General features: G+C 51.6%; 4 pseudogenes; all 4 read left to right on the forward strand.

Moving 5' to 3' along the window:
* Positions 1–317: 317 nt before the first annotated feature.
* Positions 318–530, forward strand: LOC126421462 (U2 spliceosomal RNA; annotated as a pseudogene).
* A 9,373-nt stretch (positions 531–9,903) lies between these two features.
* Positions 9,904–10,042, forward strand: LOC126424076 (U2 spliceosomal RNA; annotated as a pseudogene).
* Positions 10,043–13,323: 3,281 nt separating this feature from the next.
* LOC126422303 (U2 spliceosomal RNA) lies at positions 13,324–13,536 on the forward strand (annotated as a pseudogene).
* A 3,262-nt stretch (positions 13,537–16,798) lies between these two features.
* Positions 16,799–17,011, forward strand: LOC126422768 (U2 spliceosomal RNA; annotated as a pseudogene).
* The last annotated feature ends 694 nt before the right edge of the window (positions 17,012–17,705 follow it).

The following is a 17,705-nucleotide window of genomic DNA, read 5'->3' on the forward strand; positions in this document are numbered from 1 at the left end:
TAATCTATCTTAGGGGATTATTACTTCGTTAATTCTATGGGCTATGGGATTATCTCGCCAGTTTCGTTTGAGTGTGCTACCGTCGCTGTTTTTTTTTTTTGCCTTCATTTCTGTCTTTATTTATTTCTTTCTATTTAGTTTTTAACATCATCACTTGCCTCACACCTGCAGAGGGAAGTGTGTTTCTGAGGAGTGTGTCGTCGCCCCCTGAGGCATAGCAGAGTATGCCTCCGCTTTTATTTTCGGTTTATGGCAATAAGTCTTGCTGCTAACAACACCCTGCTTTACGTGCTGCGTCGACACTAGAGGATGGCGGCATTTTTGGAGAGGAAAAGGTAGGGCTATAGGGGAGGTAGGAGGGAAAAAAAGTGTAGTATCTGTTCTTATCAGCTTAATATCTGATACGTCCTGCATTGCACGACCAGAATATTAAACTCATTTTTGGCTTATGACGGAGTGCTAGGGGCTTGCTCCACCTCTGTCGCGGGTTGGCCCGGCATTGCAGTACCGTCGGGATCGGCCCACCTAAAATTAATTAAAACACAGCCTGAAATGGGTTAACATTCTGCAGTGATCAGATATTCCGCTGGTAGCAAAACTTGTCGTAGTTGTTGATGTGCCCAGTAGTTAGTTGCTTACACACCACGATTTCTTTTAATTAATTTAAAATTATCTTAAGAATTTTTTTTTTTTTTGGTGTTAGCCAGACCGCACTTGCAGCCGCATTACGCTAGGCTGGTAATTTATGGTGGCACAGGACAGTGCCTTCGGATGCCTCGTTAGCGTCTCTTATGGTCCGCAGAATACGTGGTACACACGCACACACACATATGCAGTAGGCGGTGGACGATGTAAGCACTCGGCTAGGTGTAGCTCGCGCCAGTATAGCTCGCGCCGGCCTGGCGCTGCTGTGGGGCGGCCTCACGGCTTCTCCACTGGCCTGGCAGCTAGCGGCGTTCAAATGGGAGTCGCAGTTTACTCCTCGACATGGAGGGTGGTACTGGGCTGTTGACGAGTGCTCTCGTATTTTGTCGTTCCCTCCGGCACTTGCCTTTGCGATGTTTTCGACGGTCGCCTGTTGCCATATCGGCCCGCACCACCATGTGTGACTCCCACATGTGGAGCGTACATGCTGCAAGCATTTTGGCCCTGACACTGCGGTTTTTCATCTCTGGCGGTACTCCGCAAGGATACCGCCCTTCGATTGTGCCATTCCAGCACTAATTGAAGTACTAGATTTTCCGGCCTGTTAGGAGACCGCTCCTGCAAAATGTGCGAGGAGATTTTTGCTGGTTGCGAGCTACCCGCCGATTTTCTAGCTGTACGTATTGCCCTTAATCCAAAGGTCACAGTCGACTGTCGGGCTAGAGACGTACGTCCCATCACCGTTCTTAACACTGTTTATAAGTTGGTGGCACGAAGTGTGGCTTCACGTCTTAAACAGGTAATGAATAAGGTACTTTGTCCCACTCAATCATGTGGCATTTCGAATCGAACCACCTTCACCGCTGCTTCTATATACCGTGATGCTGTCTTACTCACCCACCGCCGACGCTCGAACCCCGGCTGCAATTGATCCCTAGATTTCGCCGGTGCCTTCGATAGGGTCTCCCATCCTTACCTGCTGGCCGTTATGTCGCGGATGGGTTTCGGGGAGCACTTCATAAGAGTCATCCGGCACTTCTTGGATGGAGCAAATTCCACAATCATTGTGAACGGCTGCAGATCACGACCAATTCCCATCAGACGATCAGTTCGACAAGGGTGTCCCTTGTCAGTGTATTTTATCGCTTTGGACCCCGTGCTGCGTGACATCGGACGAATGGTCGATGGTGTTCCTTTCCCAGGCGTCACCTTCCGCAGTGCGGCATACGCGGATGGTGTAGGTGTGTTTGTAGCAAACGCCAGGGACATCGATTCAGTTCGCCGAGTCCTCCACGTTTATGAACGAGCATCCGGTGCCATGTTAAAAGTCAACAAAATGGTGCTAATCCCACTAGGACCACGATCATTGACCATCGAGCGCCCATGGTTCCGGATTGTAGGGGAACAACGTATCTTGGGTCTTGAGGTGACTGCCTGTCCGCAGCGCATCTTAACACTCACGTGCAGGCGGATTCTCACGCGCATCAGAGGACTTTGCGTGAGTCACACTGATCGACGACTCGACCTCCATCATTGAATCCAACTGATTAATACTTACATCCTATAACGGGCATGGTATGTAGCACAACTCCTTACGCTACCGAAACAAACCAGCAGAGCCATCTCACAAACAGTATATTGCCTGTTGTGGCGGCATGCACTATTCAAAGTTGATGCACAGACTTGTACACTGCCAAAGGTCGATGGTGGCCTTGGACTCATTGAGTTTCCCCGCAAATGTGCGGCAATCCTGATTCACCGTATCGCCACTTTGCGTGAGATTGACCCAGGTGGGACAACAGCGGTGCTTTTCGACCGTTATCGCCCACAATCGGCGCGTGAACCAGTATGTTTGACACATATTACATTCCGGATGACGGCAGTCAAGGTCTATTACCTCAATCAAAGTTACGTCCTAACAGTGGCCACCGACAAGGCACGCACATCAAAGCGCCTTTACTAGGCGCTTCGAGAGCCAGCCCACACCACATAAATTGGAGGACAGACGACCATCGGTCATCTGGCACCAAGCTTGGGCTAATATCAACCACCCAGCCCTCCCCACAGAAGTTTCAGCGCTATGGTATCGCGTTGTAAACAATTTAATACCCACTAATCATCGCTTGGCGGCCATCCGCCTATTGCCCTCGGCTGCTTGCGGCCGATGTGGTGACGTAGACACCAGAGAGCATCGTCTCTTATGCCCTCACGTCACAGAAGTGTGGGACCTTGCACGTGTGCTATTAGCGCTGATCGGTGGGACTACACTGGACTATGTGCCAATCGACTGGTTCCTTACGCCTGATATTCAGACCAACCCCCGAAAACGACATAACGCAGTGGTGTGGCTCTTGGGCCACACCATTTTCACGATCTATGACCTTTGCCTCACCGATGCTGTCTCTTTCATGGACTACCTTTGGAGCCAGCATCGCCTGGCGGAATGTGACCGGAAATATACCATTACTTTTGCAAGATTTCTTAAAGTTGCAATGGTTCATGGTTATCAAAAGGTGGTCCAGGCTGAGTAAGGCACCTCGTATAAGAATTGCCTGAGTGTACCCCTGGATCTTTGTCACTCGGACTTTCAAACTACTCTTGACTTAACCATACCCCAGGTTTGATATTGGCCTTCTGGGCATCACTAGAGTAGACTGCTCTATGATACTGATAATATGGAAATTGGTAACATGGAAATTGTGTGAACGTTGTATGAAAAATTATTGGAAAATTGGAAAACACATAATCTATCTTAGGGGATTATTACTTCGTTAATTCTATGGGCTATGGGATTATCTCGCCAGTTTCGTTTGAGTGTGCTACCGTCGCTGTTTTTTTTTTTTTTGCCTTCATTTCTGTCTTTATTTATTTCTTTCTATTTAGTTTTTAACATCATCACTTGCCTCACACCTGCAGAGGGAAGTGTGTTTCTGAGGAGTGTGTCGTCGCCCCCTGAGGCATAGCAGAGTATGCCTCCGCTTTTATTTTCGGTTTATGGCAATAAGTCTTGCTGCTAACAACACCCTGCTTTACGTGCTGCGTCGACACTAGAGGATGGCGGCATTTTTGGAGAGGAAAAGGTAGGGCTATAGGGGAGGTAGGAGGGAAAAAAAGTGTAGTATCTGCTCTTATCAGCTTAATATCTGATACCCCCCTGCGGGTTCGGGGGTTAGAATAGGCCCGCGGTATTCCTGCCTGTCGTAAGAGGCGACTAAAAGGAGTCTCACACGTTTCGGCCTTATGTGATGGTCCCCTCTCGGGTTTGACCTCCATCTATCCAAATTATTCCGAAGAGCGAGCCAATTGGGGAAGGGCACCTTACATGGTGCACTGTATCCTTCGTGCAATTAGACCTATTGCCGTCTTTCTCGTCGTTGCGATGGTGTCCCGCTCGTTTTCGATCTCATGGGCGATTACCACGCTGCACTCTGCAGTGTTTCTTTTAACTGTGACGACGACCTTGGCCATTTTTCCACCTAAGATCCAGCACGGTAGCCAGTCCGTTGTGGTGGGGTCGCCATGTACCCTCTTGGTTGTAGCCCCCTGACAACACAGGGATCGCTCTACTGATGCCTGCGCCGTTCACTCCCCACGTATGCCAAGGAGTAGATGCCCATCTCCCTGGGGCATCGGGACTCCCGGCAATGGCCATCCTGCCAGGTGGCCTTTGCTGTGGCTGGTGGCGCCCGTGGGGAGGGCCCTTGGTCGGAGTAGGTGGCATCAGGGCGGATGACCCGTAATGAAGCGTGGTACATCATCTCTTGCTGGCGGCCAGCCGTCAGCAGTCTCTAAGCGTTCGAGAGCCCATTTTAAAGGTAACGTTTATGACCCCAAATCGTTCCCCTCCCTCGCCACACCATGGGAGGAACGACAGGCATTGCGTGACACTGAGACGTATTCGCCCAGATATCTTGTCTGTACCAGAGCTGATGGGGAATCTTTTCTATCCGTGAAGCCGCAGTTCTTTGTAGAGCATTTAGAGGACAAGTTCGGGGAGGTGGAGGGCTTGTCCAAGATGCGGTCTGGATCGGTGTTGATCAAAACGGCATCCTCTGCCCAGTCACGGAGGTTGCTCAATTGTGACAAGTTGGGGGATGTTTCCGTTAGCATCACGCCGCATAAGAGTCTGAACATGGTCCAGGGTATTATATTCCACCGGGATCTTCTTCTGCAGTCCGACGATGAATTACGCGCCAACCTCGAACGACGAGGTGTTCACTTCGTCCGGCGCGTCCATCGGGGTCCGAGGGATAATCAGGTCGCCACCGGTGCCTTCATCTTGGCCTTTGAGGGTGATGTCTTACCCGAAAAGGTTGAGGTGATGGTTTACCGTTGTGATGTGAAACCATATATCCCTCCTCCGATGCGGTGTTTTAAATGCTGGAAGTTCGGGCACATGTCATCTCGCTGTACTTCCAGCATGACGTGTCGGGATTGCGGGCGTCCTTCGCATCCCGATACTCCATGTGCCCCGCCTCCTATCTGTGTTAACTGCGGAGAACACCATTCCCCCTGCTCGCCGGACTGTAGGATATTGCAGAGGGAACGGAAGATAATGGAATATAAGACCTTGGACCGACTGACCTACCCCGAGGCTAGACGGAAATATGAGAGGCTCCATCCTGTGGCAATGCCGTCAACTTACGCCGCTGCTGCAACGACGGTTCTCCCGTCATCACGAATCGGCTCTAAGATCGGTCAGCATCCACCGGCCCCCTTGCTTGTGGGGGGCACTTCACACCCTGTTGCTCCTGCTCCATCTTCTTCAGGAGCAACACCCTCCCAACCTTTGGGGACATCAGCTCCCCCTTCCCAGCCGGAGAAGCGTAAGACTTCTTCGGCTGCTCTCGCCAGGAAGGGATCCCTTGGGGACCTCCCTTCGCAAGTTCCGACCAGTGGCAAAGCGGACGCCCGCAAGTGGTTGAAACAACCGCCAGTCCCTGGTCGTCGGGCCTCGCGGTCGTCGTCTGTCCCTGAGACTGACCCAGTGAAGCCCATGCAGCCTGAAGAGCCGAAGGCACAGCGTGATAAGCAGAAAAGGAAGAAAGTCCCCAAGACCAACGGTAATGCGGTGGCACCGATCCCGCCGCTCCCTACAAGCTCTGCCTCTGAGGACGAGGTGGAGATTCTGGCGTCCGCTGAGGACCTCGCTCTTGCCGGTCCCGCGGACGCAATGGATGGCATTTGCACGGATGCTCCATCGGAGGCAGCAGGTGCCCCAGTGGCGTAATCTGCCTTCCCAGTCCCGTCACGCCTTTCCCAGCCATGGACAACACCATCCTCCAGTGGAACTGCAGCGGTTTCTTCCACCATCTAGCTGAGCTCCGCCACCTTATCAGCCTTCACCCTTTCTTCTGCATTGCTCTCCAGGAAACTTGGTTTCCAGCAATGCGAACCCCCGCCCTCCGTGGCTATCGGGGTTATTATAAGAACCGAGCGGCTTATGAAAGGGTGTCTGGTGGCGTCTGCATATATGTCCTTCACACTCTGCACAGCGAGTCTGTCCCTCTCCAGACGCCTTTAGAGGCTGTCGCTGTACGCGTGTGGACGCCACAGGCTGTTACCGTCTGCAGTCTTTACATTCCACCGGATGGTGATGTCTCGCAGCATGTCCTGGCTGCACTGGTCGCCCAATTGCCGCCACCTTTCTTGCTATTGGGCGACTTCAACGCTCATAACCCTCTGTGGGGTGGGTCAGTGGCAACAGGTCGAGGCGCCATCGTTGAGCATTTATTGTCGCAGCTCGATCTCTCGCTGTTAAATGATGGTGCCTTCACACACTTCAGTGTGGCGCATTGCACCTACTCCGCCATTGACCTTTCCATCTGTAGCCATAGCCTCTTACCGTCTGTCCAATGGAGTGTGCATGACGACCTGTGTGGTAGTGACCATTTTCCGATCTTTTTGTCACTACCACAGCGCCACTCTTCTGGGCGCCCTAGCAGATGGGCTATGAATAAGGCTGACTGGGACTTGTTCTCCTCCACTGCCGCTTTTGAGCCTCTCTCTACCGCTGACATTGATGCGGTGGTTCAATCGGTCACCACCGGCATCGTTACTGCCGCCGAATCTGCCATTCCCCATTCCTGTGGGTCCCCTCGGCGGAAGGCTGTGCCTTGGTGGTCGCCTGAGATCGCTGAAGCGATTAAAGATCGCCGGCGGGCGCTCCAGCGTCACAAGCGACACCCCTCCCTCGACCACCTTATCGCCTTCAAACGGCTGCGTGCGCGGGCCCGCCTCCTTATCCGCCAAGGCAAGAAGGAGTGCTGGGAGCGGTATGTGTCCACAATTGGCCTCCATGTCACTCCATCGCAGGTCTGGGCCAAGATTCGACGCGTCTACGGCTATCGGCCACCTGTCAGCGTCCCTGCGCTCTCACTGAATGGAGCAGTTTGTACTGACTCCGACGTCATTGCAAATCGCTTAGCAGAGCATTTTGCTTTGAGTTCCGCTTCTGCGAATTACCCCCAGGCCTTCCGCTCCATTAAAGAGCGGATGGAACGTCGGAGCCTTTCGTTTCGCACCAACCACCCAGAATCTTACAATGCTCCATTCAGTGAGTGGGAATTTCGCAGTGCCCTCGCTGCTTGCCCTGATACCGCTCCTGGGCCAGATGGCATCCACTGTCAAATGCTGAAACATCTTTCAGTGGACTGCCAGCGGCGCCTTCTCGATCTTTACAACCGTCTTTGGGTCGAGGGGGAGTTTCCGTCGCAATGGCGGGAAGGCATTGTCATCCCCGTTTTGAAACCTGGAAAGACCCCTCTGGAGGTGGACAGCTACCGTCCCATTAGCCTCACCAACGTTATGTGCAAGCTTCTCGAACGGATGGTGAGCCGGCGCTTGCATTGGGTACTGGAGTCTCGGGGCCTTCTGGCTCCATCTCAGGGTGGGTTCCGTAAAGGCCGCTCCGCCGCCGACAATCTGGTGAGCCTGGAGTCGGCCATCCGTACTGCCTTTTCCCGCCGTCAGCATTTGGTCGCTGTCTTTTTCGACATGCGGAAGGCGTACGATACGACGTGGCGTCATCACATTCTTTCTACGCTTCATGGATGGGGTCTTCGGGGTCCTCTGCCGATTTTTATCCGCAATTTTCTGTCGTGTCGTACCTTCCGCGTGCAAGTCGCGGCCTCGTCTAGTTCCTCCCACGTCCAGGAGAACGGTGTGCCACAGGGCTCTGTTTTAAGTGTCTGTCTGTTTTTAATAGCCATTAACGGGCTTGCTGCGGCCGTGGGAAATTCTGTCTCTGCTTCCCTGTATGCTGACGACTTTTGCCTTTATTACAGCTCTACTGGCATTGCAGCTGTTGAACGTCAGCTACAGGGCGCTATCCGTAGGGCGCAGTCTTGGGCTGTAGCGCATGGTTTTCAGTTTTCGGCAGCCAAGACCTGCGTTATGCATTTCTGCTGGCGACGTACTGTCCACCCGGAGCCGCAGCTTTCTCTTAACGGCGAACTTCTTTCGGTGGTGGAATCACACAGGTTTTTGGGGGTGGTTTTCGATGCCCGGTTGACTTGGCTGCCTCATATCCGGCAGCTCAAACAGACGTGTTGGCGGCATCTCAATGCACTGCGATGTTTGAGCCACACCCGCTGGGGAGCCGACCGCTCTACCCTGTTACGGCTCTACCAGGCGTTAATCCAGTCCCGTCTGGATTATGGGTGCCTGGCATATGGCTCAGCATCCCCGTCTGCGTTGCGGGTGCTGGACCCAATCCTCCACAGCGGGATACGCCTTGCCACTGGTGCTTTCCGCACCAGCCCTGTGGACAGCTTACTCGTGGAGGCAGGTGTCCCTCCACTGCGGTTCCGGCGCCAACGTTTGCTGGCCGCTTATGCTGCCCATGTTCTAAGCTCGCCCGGGCATCCTAACTATCGTCTCCTGTTCCCGCAGTCAGTCGTCCGTCTGCCGGAACGTCGGCCCCAGTCGGGTTGTCCGATCGCCATACGCGTCAAGGAGCTTCTCTCCGGGCTTGGGCTTGTCCCTGTTCCACCTCCTTTCCGGGCACCTCTGCGTACACCCCCGTGGTGCGTTCCTCGCCCTTGCCTTCGGCTAGACTTGGCACAGGGCTCGAAGGACTCAGTCCCTCCAGAGGCCTTCCGCCGCCGCTTTTATTCCATCCTGGCCACGTATCAGGGCTCTGGCATTGTTTACACCGACGGCTCGATGGTTGCTGGTCGAGTCGGGTATGCGCTCACTCTAGGGGACCATTCCGAACAACGTTCCTTGCCGGCTGGCTGCAGCGTTTACACTGCTGAGCTGGTCGCCATCTTTCGAGCCCTAGAGTATATCCGCTCCTGCTCAGGTGAGTCCTTCGTTATCTGTAGCGATTCCCTGAGCAGTTTACGAGCACTCGACCAGTGTTTTCCTCGTTCCCGTCTGGTGATGGCTATCCATGAGTCCCTGCATACTCTTGCGCGTTGCGGCCGCTCTGCGGTCTTCGTGTGGACCCCAGGCCATGTTGGGATCCCCGGCAACGAGAATGTTGACCGGCTGGCGAAAGAGGCGACTAGTGCACCATCTCTGGACGTTGGCCTCCCGGAGACAGATTTGCGGGCGTTCCTACGCCGCAAAATTCTGGACCTTTGGGACACTGAATGGCGCGCCCTGCCTTCACGCAACAAACTTCGGGCCATCAAGGGGGCTACCGGTGTGTGGCGCTCCTCCTTGCGGGTTTCTCGCAAGGAGTCTGTTGTCCTCTGCCGGCTGCGCATTGGGCACACTCGGCTTACCCATGGCCACTTATTGCGCCGTGAGGATGCGCCTCTATGTCGCTGCGGCTCCGTTTTATCCGTGGTTCATGTTTTATTGGAGTGTCCGATTTTAGCTGCGCTCCGGCAGTCGTTCGCACTGCCTGACTCGCTCCCTGCCCTTTTAACAGATGACCCGGCTATGGCTGACTTAGTTTTACGTTTTATTCGGGCAGGGGGTTTTTATTCTTTACTCTGAGTGTTTCTGTTTTTATCTTATTGTTTTGTGTTGATTCTGGCCTTTGGCCTCCGGTTTTAAACTGATTTTTAATGTGTTTCCAGTGGTTGGCTTTTCCTTTTTTATTTCTCTGGTCGGCCAACCACCGTCACACTCTGTGTGCTTTTAGTTCGTTTTGTCTTGTCTTTGTCTCAGTTTCTCTTGTCCTGTATCGTCTGTGATCTCTTCTGTTCCTCGTTTTTATTCTCTGTGGGTGTTCTTTGTCTTTGGAAAAAGGGACCGATGACCATAGCAGTCTGGTCCCTTTAATCCCCCAAACCAACCAACCAAATATCTGATACATCCTGCATTGCACGACCAGAATATTAAACTCATTTTTGGCTTATGATGGAGTGCTAGGGGGATCTTGCTCCACCTCTGTCGCGGGTTGGCCCGGCATTGCAGTACCGTCGGGATCGGCCCACCTAAAATTAATTAAAACACAGCCTGAAATGGGTTAACATTCTGCAGTGATCAGATATTCCGCTGGTAGCAAAACTTGTCGTAGTTGTTGATGTGCCCAGTAGTTAGTTGCTTACACACCACGATTTCTTTTAATTAATTTAAAATTATCTTAAGAAATTTTTTTTTTTTGGTGTTAGCCAGACCGCACTTGCAGCCGCATTACGCTAGGCTGGTAATTTATGGTGGCACAGGACAGTGCCTTCGGATGCCTCGTTAGCGTCTCTTATGGTCCTATCGCAGATAATTTTAATAATATTTTTTGGAGTTATAACCTTAGCTCCTCGCGAACGTCGTCGTCGTCGTCGTCGTCGTCGTCGTCGTCGTCGTCGCCGCCGCACGCACGCAGAATACGTGGTACCCACGCACACACACATATGCAGTAGGCGGTGGACGATGTAAGCACTCGGCTAGGTGTAGCTCGCGCCAGTATAGCTCGCGCCGGCCTGGCGCTGCTGTGGGGCGGCCTCACGGCTTCTCCACTGGCCTGGCAGCTAGCGGCGTTCAAATGGGAGTCGCAGTTTACTCCTCGACATGGAGGGTGGTACTGGGCTGTTGACGAGTAATCTCGTATTTTGTCGTTCCCTCCGGCACTTGCCTTTGCGATGTTTTCGACGGTCGCCTATTGCCATATCGGCCCGCACCACCATGTGTGACTCCCACATGTGGAGCGTACATGCTGCAAGCATTTAGGCCCTGACACTGCGGTTTTTCATCTCTGGCGGTACTCCGCAAGGATACCGCCCTTCGATTGTGCCATTCCAGCACTAATTGAAGTGCTAGATTTTCCGGCCTGTTAGGAGACCGCTCCTGCAAAATGTGCGAGGAGATTTTTGCTGGTTGCGAGCTACCCGCCGATTTTCTAGCTGTACGTATTGCCCTTAATCCAAAGGTCACAGTCGACTGTCGGGCTAGAGACGTACGTCCCGTCACCGTTCTTAACACTGTTTATAAGTTGGTGGCACGAAGTGTGGCTTCACGTCTTAAACAGGTGAATAAGGTACTTTGTCCCACTCAATCATGTGGCGTTTCGAATCGAACCACCTTCACCGCTGCTTCTATATACCGTGATGCTGTCTTACTCACCCACCGCCGACGCTCGAACCCCGGCTGCAATTGATCCCTAGATTTCGCCGGTGCCTTCGATAGGGTCTCCCATCCTTACCTGCTGGCCGTTATGTCGCGGATGGGTTTCGGGGAGCACTTCATAAGAGTCATCCGGCACTTCTTGGATGGAGCAAATTCCACAATCATTGTGAACGGCTGCAGATCACGACCAATTCCCATCAGACGATCAGTTCGACAAGGGTGTCCCTTGTCAGTGTATTTTATCGCTTTGGACCCCGTGCTGCGTGACATCGGACGAATGGTCGATGGTGTTCCTTTCCCAGGCGTCACCTTCCGCAGTGCGGCATACGCAGATGGTGTAGGTGTGTTTGTAGCAAACGCCAGGGACATCGATTCAGTTCGCCGAGTCCTCCACGTTTATGAACGAGCATCCGGTGCCATGTTAAAAGTCAACAAAATGGTGCTAATCCCACTAGGACCACGATCATTGACCATCGAGCGCCCATGGTTCCGGATTGTAGGGGAACAACGTATCTTGGGTCTTGAGGTGACTGCCTGTCCGCAGCGCATCTTAACACTCACGTGCAGGCGGATTCTCACGCGCATCAGAGGACTTTGCGTGAGTCACACTGATCGACGACTCGACCTCCATCATTGAATCCAACTGATTAATACTTACATCCTATAACGGGCATGGTATGTAGCACAACTCCTTACGCTACCGAAACAAACCAGCAGAGCCATCTCACAAACAGTATATTGCCTGTTGTGGCGGCATGCACTATTCAAAGTTGATGCACAGACTTGTACACTGCCAAAGGTCGATGGTGGCCTTGGACTCATTGACTTTCCCCGCAAATGTGCGGCAATCCTGATTCACCGTATCGCCACTTTGCGTGAGATTGACCCAGGTGGGACAACAGCGGTGCTTTTCGACCGTTATCGCCCACAATCGGCGCGTGAACCAGTATGTTTGACACATATTACATTCCGGATGACGGCAGTCAAGGTCTATTACCTCAATCAAAGTTACGTCCTAACAGTGGCCACCGACAAGGCACGCACATCAAAGCGCCTTTACTAGGCGCTTCGAGAGCCAGCCCACACCACATAAATTGGAGGACAGACGACCATCGGTCATCTGGCACCAAGCTTGGGCTAATATCAACCACCCAGCCCTCCCCACAGAAGTTTCAGCGCTATGGTATCGCGTTGTAAACAATTTAATACCCACTAATCATCGCTTGGCGGCCATCCGCCTATGGCCCTCGGCTGCTTGCGGCCGATGTGGTGACGTAGACACCAGAGAGCATCGTCTCTTATGCCCTCACGTCACAGAAGTGTGGGACCTTGCACGTGTGCTATTAGCGCTGATCGGTGGGACTACACTGGACAATGTGCCAATCGACTGGTTCCTTACGCCTGATATTCTGACCAACCCCCGAAAACGACATAACGCAGTGGTGTGGCTCTTGCGCCACACCATTTTCACGATCTATGACCTTTGCCTCACCGATGCTGTCTCTTTCATGGACTACCTTTGGAGCCAGCATCGCCTGGCGGAATGTGACCGGAAATATACCATTACTTTTGCAAGATTTCTTAAAGTTGCAATGGTTCATGGTTATCAAAAGGTGGTCCAGGCTGAGTAAGGCACCTCGTATAAGAATTGCCTGAGTGTACCCCTGGATCTTTGTCACTCGGACTTTCAAACTACTCTTGACTTAACCATACCCCAGGTTTGATATTGGCCTTCTGGGCATCACTAGAGTAGACTGCTCTATGATACTGATAATATGGAAATTGGTAACATGGAAATTATGTGAACGTTGTATGAAAAATTATTGGAAAATTGGAAAACACATAATCTATCTTAGGGGATTATTACTTCGTTAATTCTATGGGCTATGGGATTATCTCGCCAGTTTCGTTTGAGTGTGCTACCGTCGCTGTTTTTTTTTTTTGCCTTCATTTCTGTCTTTATTTATTTCTTTCTATTTAGTTTTTAACATCATCACTTGCCTCACACCTGCAGAGGCAAGTGTGTTTCTGAGGAGTGTGTCGTCGCCCCCTGAGGCATAGCAGAGTATGCCTCCGCTTTTATTTTCGGTTTATGGCAATAAGTCTTGCTGCTAACAACACCCTGCTTTACGTGCTGCGTCGACACTAGAGGATGGCGGCATTTTTGGAGAGGAAAAGGTAGGGCTATAGGGGAGGTAGGAGGGAAAAAAAGTGTAGTATCTGCTCTTATCAGCTTAATATCTGATACGTCCTGCATTGCACGACCAGAATATTAAACTCATTTTTGGCTTATGACGGAGTGCTAGGGGCTTGCTCCACCTCTGTCGCGGGTTGGCCCGGCATTGCAGTACCGTCGGGATCGGCCCACCTAAAATTAATTAAAACACAGCCTGAAATGGGTTAACATTCTGCAGTGATCAGATATTCCGCTGGTAGCAAAACTTGTCGTAGTTGTTGATGTGCCCAGTAGTTAGTTGCTTACACACCACGATTTCTTTTAATTAATTTAAAATTATCTTAAGAAATTTTTTTTTTTTGTGTTAACCAGACCGCACTTGCAGCCGCATTACGCTAGGCTGGTAATTTATGGTGGCACAGGACAGTGCCTTCGGATGCCTCGTTAGCGTCTCTTATGGTCCTATCGCAGATAATTTTAATAATATTTTTTGGAGTTATAACCTTAGCTCCTCGCGAACGTCGTCGTCGTCGTCGTCGCCGCCGCACGCACGCAGAATACGTGGTACACACGCACACACACATAGGCAGTAGGCGGTGGACGATGTAAGCACTCGGCTAGGTGTAGCTCGCGCCAGTATAGCTCGCGCCGGCCTGGCGCTGCTGTGGGGCGGCCTCACGGCTTCTCCACTGGCCTGGCAGCTAGCGGCGTTCAAATGGGAGTCGCAGTTTACTCCTCGACATGGAGGGTGGTACTGGGCTGTTGACGAGTGCTCTCGTATTTTGTCGTTCCCTCCGGCACTTGCCTTTGCGATGTTTTCGACGGTCGCCTGTTGCCATATCGGCCCGCACCACCATGTGTGACTCCCACATGTGGAGCGTACATGCTGCAAGCATTTAGTCCCTGACACTGCGGTTTTTCATCTCTGGCGGTACTCCGCAAGGATACCGCCCTTCGATTGTGCCATTCCAGCACTAATTGAAGTGCTAGATTTTCCGGCCTGTTAGGAGACCGCTCCTGCAAAATGTGCGAGGAGATTTTTGCTGGTTGCGAGCTACCCGCCGATTTTCTAGCTGTACGTATTGCCCTTAATCCAAAGGTCACAGTCGACTGTTGGGCTAGAGACGTACGTCCCATCACCGTTCTTAACACTGTTTATAAGTTGGTGGCACGAAGTGTGGCTTCACGTCTTAAACAGGTAATGAATAAGGTACTTTGTCCCACTCAATCATGTGGCGTTTCGAATCGAACCACCTTCACCGCTGCTTCTATATACCGTGATGCTGTCTTACTCACCCACCGCCGACGCTCGAACCCCAGCTGCAATTGATCCCTAGATTTCGCCGGTGCCTTCGATAGGGTCTCCCATCCTTACCTGCTGGCCGTTATGTCGCGGATGGGTTTCGGGGAGCACTTCATAAGAGTCATCCGGCACTTCTTGGATGGAGCAAATTCCACAATCATTGTGAACGGCTGCAGATCACGACCAATTCCCATCAGACGATCAGTTCGACAAGGGTGTCCCTTGTCAGTGTATTTTATCGCTTTGGACCCCGTGCTGCGTGACATCGGACGAATGGTCGATGGTGTTCCTTTCCCAGGCGTCACCTTCCGCAGTGCGGCATACGCAGATGGTGTAGGTGTGTTTGTAGCAAACGCCAGGGACATCGATTCAGTTCGCCGAGTCCTCCACGTTTATGAACGAGCATCCGGTGCCATGTTAAAAGTCAACAAAATGGTGCTAATCCCACTAGGACCACGATCATTGACCATCGAGCGCCCATGGTTCCGGATTGTAGGGGAACAACGTATCTTGGGTCTTGAGGTGACTGCCTGTCCGCAGCGCATCTTAACACTCACGTGCAGGCGGATTCTCACGCGCATCAGAGGACTTTGCGTGAGTCACACTGATCGACGACTCGACCTCCATCATTGAATCCAACTGATTAATACTTACATCCTATAACGGGCATGGTATGTAGCACAACTCCTTACGCTACCGAAACAAACCAGCAGAGCCATCTCACAAACAGTATATTGCCTGTTGTGGCGGCATGCACTATTCAAAGTTGATGCACAGACTTGTACACTGCCAAAGGTCGATGGTGGCCTTGGACTCATTGACTTTCCCCGCAAATGTGCGGCAATCCTGATTCACCGTATCGCCACTTTGCGTGAGATTGACCCAGGTGGGACAACAGCGGTGCTTTTCGACCGTTATCGCCCACAATCGGCGCGTGAACCAGTATGTTTGACACATATTACATTCCGGATGACGGCAGTCAAGGTCTATTACCTCAATCAAAGTTACGTCCTAACAGTGGCCACCGACAAGGCACGCACATCAAAGCGCCTTTACTAGGCGCTTCGAGAGCCAGCCCACACCACATAAATTGGAGGACAGACGACCATCGGTCATCTGGCACCAAGCTTGGGCTAATATCAACCACCCAGCCCTCCCCACAGAAGTTTCAGCGCTATGGTATCGCGTTGTAAACAATTTAATACCCACTAATCATCGCTTGGCGGCCATCCGCCTATGGCCCTCGGCTGCTTGCGGCCGATGTGGTGACGTAGACACCAGAGAGCATCGTCTCTTATGCCCTCACGTCACAGAAGTGTGGGACCTTGCACGTGTGCTATTAGCGCTGATCGGTGGGACTACACTGGACAATGTGCCAATCGACTGGTTCCTTACGCCTGATATTCAGACCAACCCCCGAAAACGACATAACGCAGTGGTGTGGCTCTTGCGCCACACCATTTTCACGATCTATGACCTTTGCCTCACCGATGCTGTCTCTTTCATGGACTACCTTTGGAGCCAGCATCGCCTGGCGGAATGTGACCGGAAATATACCATTACTTTTGCAAGATTTCTTAAAGTTGCAATGGTTCATGGTTATCAAAAGGTGGTCCAGGCTGAGTAAGGCACCTCGTATAAGAATTGCCTGAGTGTACCCCTGGATCTTTGTCACTCGGACTTTCAAACTACTCTTGACTTAACCATACCCCAGGTTTGATATTGGCCTTCTGGGCATCACTAGAGTAGACTGCTCTATGATACTGATAATATGGAAATTGGTAACATGGAAATTGTGTGAACGTAGTATGAAAAATTATTGGAAAATTGGAAAACACATAATCTATCTTAGGGGATTATTACTTCGTTAATTCTATGGGCTATGGGATTATCTCGCCAGTTTCGTTTGAGTGTGCTACCGTCGCTGTTTTTTTTTTTTGCCTTCATTTCTGTCTTTATTTATTTCTTTCTATTTAGTTTTTAACATCATCACTTGCCTCACACCTGCAGAGGCAAGTGTGTTTCTGAGGAGTGTGTCGTCGCCCCCTGAGGCATAGCAGAGTATGCCTCCGCTTTTATTTTCGGTTTATGGCAATAAGTCTTGCTGCTAACAACACCCTGCTTTACGTGCTGCGTCGACACTAGAGGATGGCGGCATTTTTGGAGAGGAAAAGGTAGGGCTATAGGGGAGGTAGGAGGGAAAAAAAGTGTAGTATCTGCTCTTATCAGCTTAATATCTGATACGTCCTGCATTGCACGACCAGAATATTAAACTCATTTTTGGCTTATGACGGAGTGCTAGGGGCTTGCTCCACCTCTGTCGTGGGTTGGCCCGGCATTGCAGTACCGTCGGGATCGGCCCACCTAAAATTAATTAAAACACAGCCTGAAATGGGTTAACATTCTGCAGTGATCAGATATTCCGCTGGTAGCAAAACTTGTCGTAGTTGTTGATGTGCCCAGTAGTTAGTTGCTTACACACCACGATTTCTTTTAATTAATTTAAAATTATCTTAAGAAATTTTTTTTTTTTTGTGTTAACCAGACCGCACTTGCAGCCGCATTACGCTAGGCTGGTAATTTATGGTGGCACAGGACAGTGCCTTCGGATGCCTCGTTAGCGTCTCTTATGGTCCTATCGCAGATAATTTTAATAATATTTTTTGGAGTTATAACCTTAGCTCCTCGCGAACGTCGTCGTCGTCGTCGTCGCCGCCGCACGCACGCAGAATACGTGGTACACACGCACACACACATAGGCAGTAGGCGGTGGACGATGTAAGCACTCGGCTAGGTGTAGCTCGCGCCAGTATAGCTCGCGCCGGCCTGGCGCTGCTGTGGGGCGGCCTCACGGCTTCTCCACTGGCCTGGCAGCTAGCGGCGTTCAAATGGGAGTCGCAGTTTACTCCTCGACATGGAGGGTGGTACTGGGCTGTTGACGAGTGCTCTCGTATTTTGTCGTTCCCTCCGGCACTTGCCTTTGCGATGTTTTCGACGGTCGCCTGTTGCCATATCGGCCCGCACCACCATGTGTGACTCCCACATGTGGAGCGTACATGCTGC

This window comes from Schistocerca serialis, chromosome 1 (assembly GCF_023864345.2).
Source record: "Schistocerca serialis cubense isolate TAMUIC-IGC-003099 chromosome 1, iqSchSeri2.2, whole genome shotgun sequence".
In the NCBI taxonomy this organism is placed as follows: domain Eukaryota; kingdom Metazoa; phylum Arthropoda; class Insecta; order Orthoptera; family Acrididae; genus Schistocerca; species Schistocerca serialis.